Here is a 14,501-nt window from a genome sequence, read left to right as displayed (position 1 = left end):
GAACTTTTAATTCTTAAATATTCAAATCTTTCTCTTTTTAAAACTCATCATGGCATCTTTATCCCCTTTTATTTTTTAAAGAACTGCCGTACTTTATCTCTACCAGTTCCTTATTTGTCAGTGGTTTTTGATATTTCATCAATTATCCATTAGTTTCATGTATATACAATATGTCTACAACAGTTATTTTAATATACAGTGTTTAGTTTCATGTATATTATATATACATTTCATAAAGCCCTACATTGTTATTTAAAAGCAATTTTATTTGTATGATTATTTAATTCCCAGATTTATAAATGAAAATGAAATGATGGAAAAATAGTAGTTCCATGCACCATACCACTATACGTAATCTTTCTGATACCCCAAGATACTATCTTGTAACTCTTCTGCTGTTTACTTTTGTATTTCCAAGTAACATGCTTATTCTGCTAAAATATCTTTTTTTGGGGGGGTAGATATTATTTACAGATTTCCATTGTGAAAGATGGAGATTTAATTCTCTTTTAAATCCTCCATAATACACACACTTATATATTCCCTCCTCTATTTTCCCCATAGAATTATATCACTACTGTTTGGAGGTAAATTAATATTTACTGTTGTAATTGTTATGTTGTAATTGTATATATTGTTCGCAGCTGAGCCATATAATATATTAGGATATGTTTGCTTTTTTATACTATTTTTTCGAAAACTTGTTTGAAAATCTCAGACCATTCAAACCACCACTCTCCCCAAACATACTCACACATATATAATTTTTTTCACGATACTTCTGCTTGCACCTTTCATTTTGCTAATTTAATCAGGACTGCTTACCCTCTAAACCTGCTCTGAGACCCTCCATTTTGGTGTACATCTCTTCAACTGTGATCCTAAGAATTCATTTGTCTCCATGCTATGTAGGGACTCTAAGTTCCAGAATTCTCTATCTTGGTCTTTCCTGGTTTATTTTCTTATTTTAATACAGTGCCTTCTCTATGAGTTTACTGAGAAATTATATATAGAAGGTAAATTTTTTAAAACCTTGAAAGCCTAAATATGCTGTTATGCTACATATATGTTTGGTTGGTTATTTGACTGCATAGAGCTTCTTTCAGATTTTTTTTTCCTTTTCCTTTTTTATTTTTTATAAACATATATTTTTATCCCCAGGGGTACAGGTCTGTGAATCACCAGGGGTCTTTCAGATTTTTTTAAAGATCGCTTTATCATCTAACTTCCAGTGTTTCCTTTGAAAGGTCCATTGCCATTTAGTTCTTAGTTTGATATATATGAATGTCTATTTATTGTTTTTCCCTTCTGACTGGAAACTTTTAGCATTGTTTCTTATACCAGGTATTCTGCAATTTCACAGTGATTTGTCTCATAAATATTTGCTTGCTTGGCCAGATTGTTTTTCTATTCAATTTATTGTAGTTATTCATTCTGAAAGTTTATATCCCTCAGTTCTGGGTATTTCTCTTATATTTTTAATGTAATATATGTATCATAAAACTTAACCATTTTAAGCATTTTTAACTGTACATTAAGTATGTTTATATTGTGCAATCATCATGACCATCCATCTGTGGAAACTTTTCATCATTTTTCTTCAGTTGAAACTTATGTGCCCATTAGACAGTAACTCCCAATCTTCCCCCACCCTCAACCTCTAAAAGCACTTTCTATTTCTCTCTAGAATTTGATTACTTTAGGTATGTCATATAAGTGCAATCACACAATATTTCCTTTTGTGACTGGCTTATTTTATTTAGCATAATGTCTTTAAAGTTGATATATGTGGAAGCATATCACATTTGTTTTTCTTTTTTAAGGTTTAATAATAAATATTCCATTACAGTCAACCTTTGAACAACATAGCCTTGAACTGGGCAGGCTCACTTATACAGATTTATTTTTTATAAATACTAATGCTATAAATATGTTTTTTCTTCCTTATGATTTTCTTAATAACATCTTTTCTAGATTATTATAAGCATACAGTATATAATACATAACATACAAAATATGTGTTAATTCACTGTTTATGTTATCAGAAAGATTTTTGGTCCAATGGTAAGCCATTAGTAGTTAAGTTTTGGGGGAGCCAAAGTTATTCATGGAACTTCAACTGTGCAGGGGGGTGGTGATCCTAATCCCTGCATTTTTCAAGGGTCAGCTGTATGTTTTGTTTATCCAAACCTGCATTTGGGTTGCTTCCATATTTTAGCTATTGTGAATAATGCTGCTATGAACATGGGTATACAGATATCTCTTTGAGACCCTGCTTTCAGTTGTTTTGAATGTATAGCCAGAGGTGGAATTGTTGGATCATATGATAATTTTACTTGTAATGTTTTGAAGAATCACCATACTGTTTGCTACAGGAGATACACAATTCTACATTCCCAGCAACAGTGCACAAGGGTTCTAATTTTTACACATCCTAAGTAAACTTATTTTTTTCTTTCTCTGTTCTTCTCCATCTCCTTCTTCTTCTTCTTCGTCTTCTTCTTATTATTATTCTTTTCCTTCTTCTTTTTAATGGTAGCCATCCATTAAACACATAGATGTGAGGTCATATCTCATTGTGCTTTTATTTTGTAATTCCCTAATAATCAGTGGTATTGAGCATCATTTTATGTGCTTATTGGTCATATGTATGTCTTCTTTGTAAAAATGTTTATTTAAGCCATTTGTTGTCCATTTCCTATTTTTGTGTTTGCTTTTTTGTTGCTGTTGAATTGCAGGATTTCTTTATATATTCTAGATATCAATCTCTTATAAATGTATGATTTGCAAGTATTTTCTCCTATTCTATGGGTTGCCTCTTTACTTCATTGATAGTACCCTTTGATGCACAAAATTTTTGATCTATTTGGGGTTAATTTTTGTTTATTATGTAAAGTAATAATACAATTTTACCTTTTTGCACACGGAATCCAGTTTTTTAAGCATAACTTTTTTGTTGTTTTTGAGAAAAAGAGGGCATGTGCCTTGGGGTACGAGGGGAAGGAGGAGAGGGAGAGAGAGAATTTTTTTTTTAAGGATTTTATTTATTTATTTGACAGACAGAGATCACAAGTAGGCAGAGAGGCAGGCAGAGAGTGAGAGAGAGGAGGAAGCAGGCCCCCCGCGGAGCAGAGAGCCCGATATGGGGCTCGATCCCAGGACCCTGGGATCATGACCTGAGCCGAAGGCAGAGGCTTTAACCCACTGAGCCACCCAGGTGCCCCAGAGAGAGAATCTTAAACAGGCTCCGTGCACAGTGCGAAGCCAGATATGAGGCTTAGTCTCATGACCTGAGGTCATGATCTGAGCCAAAATCAAGAGCTGGATGCTTAACCAACTGAGCCACCCAGGCATCCCTGAGCACCATTTGTTGAAAAGACTATCCTTTCCCTACTGAATCATTTTGATAATCATTTTGAGAATCATTTGATCCAATTTGCAAACATTTACTTCTGGCCTTCTATTCTATTCCATTGATCTATATTGCTGTTTTTATATCCCTGTTGAATCATTTTGATATTTATTTTGAGAATCATTTGATCCAATATGCAAGCATTTACTTCTGGACTTCTGTTCTATTCCATTGATCTATATGTCTGTTTTTATATCAGAACCACACTATTGTGATTACTATAGTTTTATAGTATGTTTGAAAATGATGAGGTGTAAGAACTATAGTTTTCTTCTTCTTCGGGTTTGTTTTGGCTCTTTGGGGTCCCTTGAAATTGTATATGAATTTTAGGATGAATTTTTCTATTTCTGCTAAAACGTCTTTGGGATTTTTATAAGGAGTACATTAAACTTATAGACTGCTAAAAATTGAGTAGTAGTTTAGTAATATTAAGTCTTGTAGTCCACAAATATATGTTTTTTTTCTTTTATTCCTGTTAATTTCTTTCAACAACATATTGAAGGTTTCAGTGTACAAGTCTTTCACATCCTTAGTTATGTTTATTCTAAGTATTTTATTCTTGATCTTAAATGCTAGCTGCATGTGTTCTTTTTTTTTTCTTATATGACTTTTATTAGTTTCTTTCAATTTTTTAATTTACTGTTTCAGTGTTTTTATCATCAAAGGGTTTTCAATTTTTGTCAAAATATTTTTTCTGCATTGATTATGGTAATCATGTTTTTTTTCCTTCATTCTGTCAATTTGTATTACATAGATTGATTTTCATATGTTGTATCACTTCTTGTATTCCAGGAATAAATCCCCCGTGATCCAGTTATATAATCTTTTAAATATGCTGCTCCTTTGAGTTTGTTAATAGATTCTTGAGGATTTTTTGCATCAGTATTCATAAAGAATATTATTTTTCTTTTCTTTTAGTTTATTTGTCTGGCTTTAGTATCAATCAAGATAATGTAGCCTCATAGGAGTAAAGAGGTAGTCCCTCATTTTCAGTTTTTTGGAAGAGTTTGAGAAGGATTGCTGTTACTTCTTTCCTAGTAAAGTCATTAGTTCTTTTACTTTATTTGTTGGGAAGGTTTTGATTACTGATTCAATCTCCTTATGAGTTATAGATTTATTCAGGTTTTCTTGATTTCAGTGATTCTTGATTTCACTGAATCTTTCATGATTCAGTGTTAGTAGATTGTGTAAGTTCAAGGATTTATCTCTTTCACCTAAGTTATATAATTTATTTGCATACATTTATTCACAGTTTTTTTAAATACTTTTTATTTTTGTAAAATCATAGCAATGTCCCCTCTTTAACTTCTGATTTTAGTTTTTTGAGCCTTATCTCTTTTTTCTTATCTTTTTAGTTGAAGCTTTATCAATTTTGTTTATATTTTGAAGAACTAAATATTGTGTTCACGGATTTTCTATGTTGTTTTTATAACTCTGTTTTATCTCCTCTCTGACATTTATTATTTTCTTTCTTCTCCTAGCTTAATTTAGTTCATTCTTTTTCCACATCAATGAATTTTAAGTTTAAACTGTTTATTTGATACTGTTCTTCTTTTATAATGTAATCATTTATAATCATACACTTGCCTCTTAAGACTGGTTTTGCTGAATCCCAGAAATTTCAGTATACTGTGTTTTTTTTTTTTTTCATTTGTCTCTAGATATTTTATAATTTCCATTGAGATTTCTTTTTTTGGTCTCATGAGCTATTTAAGAGTATCTCATTTAATTTGTACATATTTATGAATTTTCCAGTTTTCCTTATGTTGTTGATTTCTAGTTTAATTCCCTTGTGATTAAAAAATATACTTGGAATAATTTCAGTATTTTTAAATTTATTAAGATTTGTTTTATGGCCCCAAATATTGAATATCCTAGATAATGTTTCATGTGCATTTGAGAAAAATGTATATTCTGAGTGTTTTGTATATGTCTGTTAGGTCCAGTTTGAATATAACATTGTTCAGATCCTCTGCTTCTTATTGGTATTCTCTCTGGTTGTTATATCCAATGTTGAAAATTAGGTATTGAAATCTACTATTATAGAAATGCTTATATTTCTGTCTTTAACCTGTAGATGTTTGTATTATTTATTTTGTTCCTCTGATTTTTGGTGGATATATGTTTAATTATTATATCTTAGTGAATTGAGCCTATTATTATATAATGCTCATATTTGTCTCTACTCAAGGTCTACTGCTTTAAATGTTGATCTTATCTAAAATATGACTTTACAGATACATCTAGAATAATGTTTGGCCAGATATCTGGTTACCATGGTTTAACCAAGTTACCACATAAAAGTAATTACCACAGAGCTTTCCTAAATATAGAATTCTCAGTTGACAGTGGTTTTTTTTGTTTTTGTTTTTATTTATTTATTTATTTATTTATTTATTTTTTAATTTCAGCACGTTAAATATATCCTCTTATTGCTTCTTGGCATGCAAAGTTTCTGCTGATATATCTGCAAATTATTGAATACCCCTGGTATGTAAAGAGTCACTTTTCTCTTGTGACTTTCAAGATTCTTTCTTTGTTTTTCTCTTTTGACAGTTTCTTTATAATGCCTCACAGTGTGGATCTCATTTTGCTTATCCTACTCGGCATTTATAAGCTTGTAAATGTATGTGTTTCTTCAAATTTGGGAGGTTCATCTCTTATTTCTTCAAGTAACATATCTGTTTCTTATTTTCTTCTTCTGGGACCCCCAAAATGCATATTTTGATCCATTTGCTAGTATGCTGCAAGTTTTTTATTCCCTGTTCACTTTTCTCTATTCTTGTTTTTGTTCCTCAGACTCTATTATTTCAAAAGATCCATCTTTAATTTTGCTGAATTTTTTCCTTTTTTTTTTTTACATGTGCTGTTGAAATGCTAGTGAGTTTTTCAATTCAGTTATTTTATTTCTCTGCTACAAAATTTGTTTAATTCTTTTAAATAATTTCTATCTCTTTATTGCTAATCTTATTTTGGTTATATATTATTTCTCTGATTTTCTTTCATTATTTGCCCATGTTTTCCTTTGTCTCTTTGAGCATATTTAAAACAGTTATTTTAAAGTTTTTGTCTAACACAAAAAGATGTTCAACATCACTAATGATTTGGGAAATGCAAACCAAAACCACAATGAGTATCACATCACACCTGTCAGAATGGCTAAAATCAATAGCTCAAGAAACAGCAAAGTGTTGGTGAGGATGTGGAAAAAAGGAACCTCATGCACTGTTGGTGGAAATGCAAACTAATGCAGCCATTGTAGAAAACAGTGTGGAGGATCTTCAAAAAAAATTAAGAATAGAACTATCATGCTGTGAATTGTTTAAGACTGATCATCACAGACCTGTACCCCTGAAACAAATAATATATTGTATGTTAATTTTAAAAATAGAACTATCATATGATCCAGTAATTCCACTATTGGGCAATTATCCAAAGAATATGAAAGCATTAATTTGAAAAAGTCTATGCACCCCTATATTTATTGCAACATTATTTTCAATAACCAAATTATGGAAGCAGCCCAAGTGTCTATTGGTAGATAAATGGATAAAGAATATATGTATATATATATACACACACACACATACATACCATGGAACATTAGTTAGCCATAAAAAAGAATGAAACCTTGACATTTGCAATAACATGGATGAAGGTAGAGAGAATAATGCTAAGCAAAATAAGCAAAGGCAGATACCATATGCTTTCACTCATTTGTGGCATTTAAGAAACAAAACACATGAACAACAAAAAGAGCCAAACCAGACTCTTATCTATAAAGAACAAATTGATGGTTACCAGAGGAGAGCTGAGTGGGAAGGTGGGTAGAATAGATGAAGGGGATTAATAGTACTTATCTTGCGGCACCTGGGTAACCAGTACAATGTGATATCATTTAACATTGGTTAAAGCATTTGATTCTTGGTTTCAGCTCAGGTCTTGATGTCAGGGTAGTGAGACAAAGCTTTGCATACAGCTCAGTGTTTAGTGTGGAATCTGCTTAAGACTCAGTCTCCCTCTCCTCCCCCTCTCTACCCTGTTCTCTCTCTCTCTCTCTCAAATAAATAAATCTTTAAAAAAAGAGTACTTATCTTGATGAGCACCAAATAATGTAAAAAACTGTTGAATCACTACATTGTACACCTGCAATTAATATAACACTGTATGTTAACTCTACTGGAATTAAAATGAAATTTACAAATAAAGTTTTTATCTGGTAAGTCTGATATGTGTATTCAGGGATAGTTTCAGAGGATTTATTTTCTTTAAATGGACCTTGTTTCCCTATTTTTTTTTCTCTGCTTTGTGATTGTTGAAAATTGGACATTTAAAAACAGTTACTTCTTTCAATATTTGCTGACTTGCATGGAAGACTTTCACTATTTAGTAAACCCCTAAGCTTTGAGATTTGCTTAGGGTTAAGGGTTAAAGTCTTTTTAGATCTCTTCTGGGCAGGCATTCCCTCTGGGTCAGTGTGCGTATGGTTTTCTTTTCTTTTGATTTTCTCCAGGTTCATTTAAGTATCTTAATTTCTCAGAGTCTTCCCCCGCCTCATTTTGGGGCCTTAGATTTTCTTTTGTATTCTCTGCACTCAATTGTTTTTCTCCCAGGAGTCTGTGGATTTGCAATTCCCTTGCAGTTTTATGTATCATTACTGCCTTTAGTGGTTTTCAGCCTGATATCTAAACTATATTGCCATTCCTCTCCTGAGGATTTGAGTCAGGTGAGAGACAAAGCAGTCCTTTAGGCAAGCTTGAACATTCCAAACAAGTTTTATTCTTCTTTTTCCATCGTAAGGGACAGAAATTAAAAATGGGCTGCTTCTTCCTAACTATGCTACACCACACTGGGGAGAGAGTAGTGAAGGGCAAGTAAAAGTGCCACAAAACTTCTTGCTGTTTTGATTGTGACTTTTTCTTATTTGGGTGTTTACTTGGTTGCCGTAAATCTTTTATTCATTTCTAGAACTCCTTTGAAGTTATTATGGTCATTCTGCAGTTATGTATGAGATATTTCTAAGGGGGAATAAGGATGTGAGAGTTCCTAGTCTGCCATCATGCTGACACATTATTCTTTATTTATTTCATCATTATCTCCATTGTGTATTCTCTTTCTAGGACTCCTATTATTCAGGTGGACCTCTTGGACTGATCCTCTCTCTTACTTTTTATCTCTTACTTCCCCATTTTTTTTTTTTAATATATTTGTCCTCTCTTCTGGGGTGTTTACTCAATTTTATCCTCTCCTTATAATTATGTAATCAAGTTTCTAAAAATTCTATTTTATGGTCAATATAGATGCAATATCTTCTCTACATCTTGGAATATAATAATATCATATAATTTTTTTTTGTGGATGGTTCTTCTCCATGGTATATTTTTCTATTTCCCTAAGTTACTTTCTTCTTACAGCTTTTGTGAAAAATGCTGCTAATCCTTGTTTGTTCACTCATATTTAAGATTAAGTTTCTGAAATGCTACTTGGAAACACTGCAAGCATTAATGTGGGATAATTTAGTGAGGTCCAGGGTCTTCATTCAGGGACGTGTAATATGAGGTTTCTTCAGAAGAAGACTCTTCCAATATTTTTCCTGTGATATGTGAGTAACTGCTATTCTCTCATTTCATCCTCCAATTTTCAGTCTTCCTCTAATTATCCCTGCCAATCCTTAGCTATACCTGGTGCCCTTGAGTCCATAGTTTCTTTGGTTTAACTTCTCAAGAGGGTGAATATTTAGTCTCCTTTAAAAGCAAATGGATGAAAGAGTTACCTGGTTATGTGTGGTTGCCAAAGATCAGTTGATATAATTATGCCTTTCAAATAATTTTTTTAAACCATGTTTCAAATTCCCCACCTTTTTTAGTGTTCTGCACTGTGAATCTGCTTTTTTCTTTGCTTGTCCACATTAAACCTTAATATTCAACTTCATAGTGGCTGGTTATCAGTTACTTTTCATCCATGTGCTTCTAGCTTCCAAATAATTTTGGTGTCACTGATTCTGTCATTGTTTTTGAGTGTTTTTTGTTTTTGTTGTTTTTGTTTTTTTAATTTTCCTTTTTGATCATGGTACCAGAGTGCAAAGAGGGAACAAAAATGTGTTTAAGTTATTTAAACTCTTCTGTTTAATCTAAAGCCTATATTGATATTTTAAATTGAGCTGACTTTAAATTGAGCCATATTTTATATTAAGTATATAGAAGAAAGGAAAAGTTGGAACAGGAGGAGGAAGTAGGGAGTTTTGGAACAACTATCCTGTCTCAGACAAGGGATGACTGAACCCTTGGAAAATATTATTCATAAATCATACTGAGTCCTGACTGACTTCTCTCTTAAGTGAAGGTTCTATGCAGCCACAACAAATGTACTGTAAAAACTAAAATGTCTTAGTCATTCCAGTGCTAGATGATATCACATTGTAAAAACTTAGTTTATTATTAATGTTTTGGAATGAAGAAAGTGAGTTATAAAAGCTATAATAATCTATCCAAGGTCACATAATCCAAAAGTGACAGAGCTGGTACTCTTTCTAGTTTCTGTTTCCATAGTCTAGTGTCCATTCTGTTTCACAGTGATGCCTCCTGACAACTGTAAGTGTTTCACTATGTAATAATTAAATTATGTGCATGGGAATATGGTTGTATTAGATTAAGCTATCTGAATATATGGAATCTAATAAAATCTGTCATTCCCTGTGTCATTCCAAATATTATAGAACCACCCATTTTTACATAATATTTTATTATTTCCACTTACTTTTAATATTTCTGATATGTAAAAAAGCTATAGAAACTGAAGAGTATCTTATTTAAATCATTTTAATTTAAAGAAATAGAGTAAAAATAACATTTTCCCATATTTCTTTATTTACATCATAACTAATTACCTTATGCTTGCTTTACTAAAATGGTTAATTTAAAAAGCAGCCAGAAATTATATTGATGTTCTTGAGAATATTTTGGGGGGACATGAATTTATATCAATTTAGATTGAAAAAAGTACTTTTTTAAATTAAGTAATATTTTCTATTACTTTTTGGACATATTTTTCTATTTAGGATTATCTTAGTACATTGTTCCAATTTTTACATAATGGCATATATTCAAATTCATGAAGGATGAGAAATACCTTTTCCTGTTCCTTCCTATTTCCTCATGAATGATGAAAAATACCTCTCTTTCCTTGAATATAAAGTTTACCTTTTAGAATGCTTAGTGTAATTTCTTTCTCTGACCATACTAAAAAAATGGGTTCAGCATACCTTATTTTGGAAGATTATGAAGTTTGGCAGTCTTCTACCATTTAGTTACTAATAAGTAGTAACATTGTGTTTGAGATGCATACAGTTTCTGGACATTTTACTTATTTCTTCTAAATTGAAAGCTGAGCAATGCTGGGAGTACTGAGAGATTAAGAGTGCTGCGACAGGGGCGCCTGGGTGACTCAGTGGGTTGAACCCTCTGCCTTCAGCTCAGGTCATGGTCTCAGGGTCCTGGGATTGAGCCCCGCATAGGGCTCTCTGCTTAGCAGGGAGCCTGCCTCCCCCTCTCTCTCTGCCTACTTGTGATCTCTGTCAAATAAATAAATAAAATCTTTAAAAAAAAAAAAAGAGTGCTTCGACAGTCCCATAAGAAGCAGCCTCTTTTAACTTTAATGATTTTCATAAGGACAATTATTTTCAATCTTGGCCTCTACCTATTCTGTGGTGTTTGTTAAAACCTACATATTATAATGCTTAAGTCCATTAGATCAAACTTTTCATTGTTATTCAAATATTCTGTTTTTGTGCAAAGTAGGATATTCTATTTTTGTAGATTTTCCCTTTGTCTACTTAATGAAGAATTAAGAGAAAGCTATTAAAATATTCCACTATTACAGATTCATTTCCTTCTCCTGATTTCTATCAAATTTTGTTTTCTGCATTTTGAGGTAATAATTAACTACCTATATGATTATAATTAGTATATATTCTTGGTGATATATGATATATATTTTTAGTATATATTCTTTTATCATTTTATGTTTACTTGCTTTATCTCTAGCAATGCCTTTTCCTCATGCTCTATTTTGTCTGACATTAGTATAGCTGCACCAGCTGTATTTTAGTTAAACCTTTCCTAATGTTTTTCTATCCTTTCAGTTTTGACTTTTTGCTTTATATGTTCATCATGAAAATAGAAAATAGCTGGACCAGCTTATTTAGTCCATTTATATTTATTATATTTATTAAGAGAGTTGGGCTATTACTGTCTTCTATTTTTTTCTAGTTTGTTCTATCCATTCTTTTCTTTTTCCTTGTTTTTTCACAAAATTGTATCTTTGATTTTGTTGATTTTTTATTTTGAAATAATTTCAAATTACTAAAAAAGGTACAAAAATTACAAATATTCCTGAATATCCTTTATCCATTCCACAAATGTTGCCATATTATATAATCATACAGTTATTAAAACTAGGAAGTTAACATTGATACAGTACTATTATCTATGGACCATATTCATGTTTTGTCAATTGTCTAATATCGTTTTTCTTGTCCAGGATCTAGTCCTACTACTGTCATTTAGGTTATAATGATGTTAACATGTATATATTCCTTTATTTGGTTTTAAAAAGCTTTTAATTTTTTTTTAAGAAACGGCAAATCTTACCATGTTATTCAGTTACTTCCCATATTGTTTACAACATCTTCTAAATTCATTTCTCATCTCATTTCATCTCACTTTCCTTCAGAAGGGTTTATGTGAAGTGATAGTAGAATACCTTCCTCCAGCTTTCATCCCAAGGACTATATTTACCCTCAAACTTGAACAATGAGTTGGCAAAATTTCAGTCTATGTTCAAAATTATTTTCTTTTAATATTCAAAAAATATTATTTTATTTATTTCTTGGTTTCAGTATTGCTGTTGAAAAGTTTGATGTCATTTAATTCTTGTTCCTTTAGAAGCTTTTGCTTTTATTTATTTTTTATTTTTTAAAAATGTTTTATGTATCTTTTTTAGAGAGAGAGAAAAAGAGAGCAAGGGGAGGGGCAGAGAAAGAGAGAAAAACTCAAGCACATGTCCTGCTGAGCACAGAGCAGATGTGGGACTAGATCTCATGACCCTGAGATCATGACCTGAGCAGAAATTAAGAGTTGGGTGCTTAACCAAATGAGCCACCTGGATGCCACCCCCCACCAAGCTTTTAAATTTGTTTCTCTGTCTTTCTTATCTGGATATGTATAGTAGAATATGCACATATAGTTGGGTTTTTGTTCTGCTATTGGGAAATTGCCAATTCCAGACCCTATTCAATGATAGTTCAAATAAGTTCAACAACAGAAGAAGTGATGAACTCTCTGGCAAAGACCACCAACTTCCACAAATAACATTGATGTTTGGTGTTATATTACCAATTTTTCAAATCAGTTAATCTTCAAACCCTTAGAGAAAGAGAATCTACCTAGATTGTAATCTACCATCCAATAGGTGATATTATCATACTAATTTTTCTTGCCCAAATTATCCTAATAGATTTCCAACTGATCTTGCTACCTATACTGTTTCAAAAACAGTTATCTTTTTTATGACTTCCTTGTTCTAAACTTAAAAAACAAACAAACAAACAAAAAAACCAAGGATCATTGCCTTCAGAATAAATGTTTTAACATGGCTTTCAGGTTCTTCAATATCTGATTTTAAATTATTTTCTAGCTGCATATCTCAGTATTTCTTTTTCTTTATAAAGAATGTTCCAATTATAAAGTGTAACTTATCATTCCAAGAATGTATAGTACTATGATTGTACTTATTTTTTTTCCACCTTAAGTGAATCTGTTTTTGCCTTTTGAAACTCACTTACTCTGCAATACCATAATTATGTTCATTTTTTTCCAGTAAGCTGTTGTTCTTCTTAATAATAACCATTAATGCCTTGGTCTTATGCATCCCACAACACTCTTTTTGTCTTTGCTTTTTGTTATGTTTGTTTTTGGCAAAATTCCTCTTGCCAAAATATGAATTCCTTAAAAATAGTGACTAGTTTTTGTTCTTGTTGTTATTGTTTTACTTCTTTCTATCTTTTATAACATCTGGCAGTATGTCATGCCCACAAGGAGTATTCTTAAGTGATCTTGAATCAATGTGTAAAAACATTCTACTTTTATCTAAAAGAGGTAAATTTCATGGCAGCAAGTAAGCATATGGATAGTAGTAATTCCTTATTCCCCTGTCTTAAACATAACATTCATATTTTGCTATAGAGCCAACAAAGATACAATAAAACCTCCCTATATTCTATATATCTAATTATGTATTTTATCCTCTTATTCTTTAATTTTTCAGCAAGTGTTTATAGAGTAGCTATTTGAACTTGAGGTATAATAGTGAATAGTTATTCTGCAAGCCTATAGAGCATATTTTTCAACCTTACTCAAATCATGGCACATATTAAAAATGATAAAATATTTATGTCACACTGAGGCAAAATGGATGGTTTAGGGAGAATCTACATGGGGCTTTGTAAAAATATTTTTCCTTTATAGTATTTTTTCTTTGTAGTATATTTTCTACAGTATATTTCTTTATATTATGTAATTTTGATAAAGTATGATAAAATATTGAAAATATATATATTCATATATATGAAGTTTATGTGCATATTGGAATATAACCCCCAAATAAGGTATCTGAAATATTTTTAAGAAGAAACTGGAGCTTCTTTCTGTAAATGTGAATTTCTGTATCAAGCTTTGTGCTTTAAATAACTATGTACTATTTTTGATCAAAACAGTACTGATGTCTTATTTTTGTAGTCTTTATTAATGAGAATTCTTATCAGTGAGAATTTTTAAAAACTTTATACTTTATAATACTTCTTGACTTTAAAAAATGTATATGTATACTAATTTGATAAAACTAACTTAAAATAAAAAAAATAGGCTATTCAACTCTATTGAATACTAGCTGAAAAGTCTCAGTATTTATTGAATTTGAACACGGGAAGTCAGTGGTGAACTTGACAAAGACCAAATTCAACAAAGTGGCAGAGGTAGGAAACTTGATGGCAAAGGTTAAAAGTGAATGGAAGTAATTAAGAGAAGACATTGCC

General features: G+C 31.3%; 1 protein-coding gene across 6 annotated transcripts in view; it reads left to right on the top strand.

Annotated features, from left to right (window-relative positions):
* Positions 1 to 14,501, top strand: part of LRRIQ3 (leucine rich repeats and IQ motif containing 3) — a 218,557-nt gene that overhangs the window by 138,854 nt on the left and 65,202 nt on the right. The gene's annotated exons all lie outside the window — the stretch shown is intronic.

The sequence above is a fragment of the Mustela nivalis genome (assembly GCF_964662115.1).
Source record: "Mustela nivalis genome assembly, chromosome: 10".
In the NCBI taxonomy this organism is placed as follows: Eukaryota; Metazoa; Chordata; class Mammalia; order Carnivora; family Mustelidae; genus Mustela; species Mustela nivalis.
The sequence above is the reverse complement of the archived record's forward strand: the minus strand, read 5'-3'. Positions and strand labels throughout refer to the sequence as shown.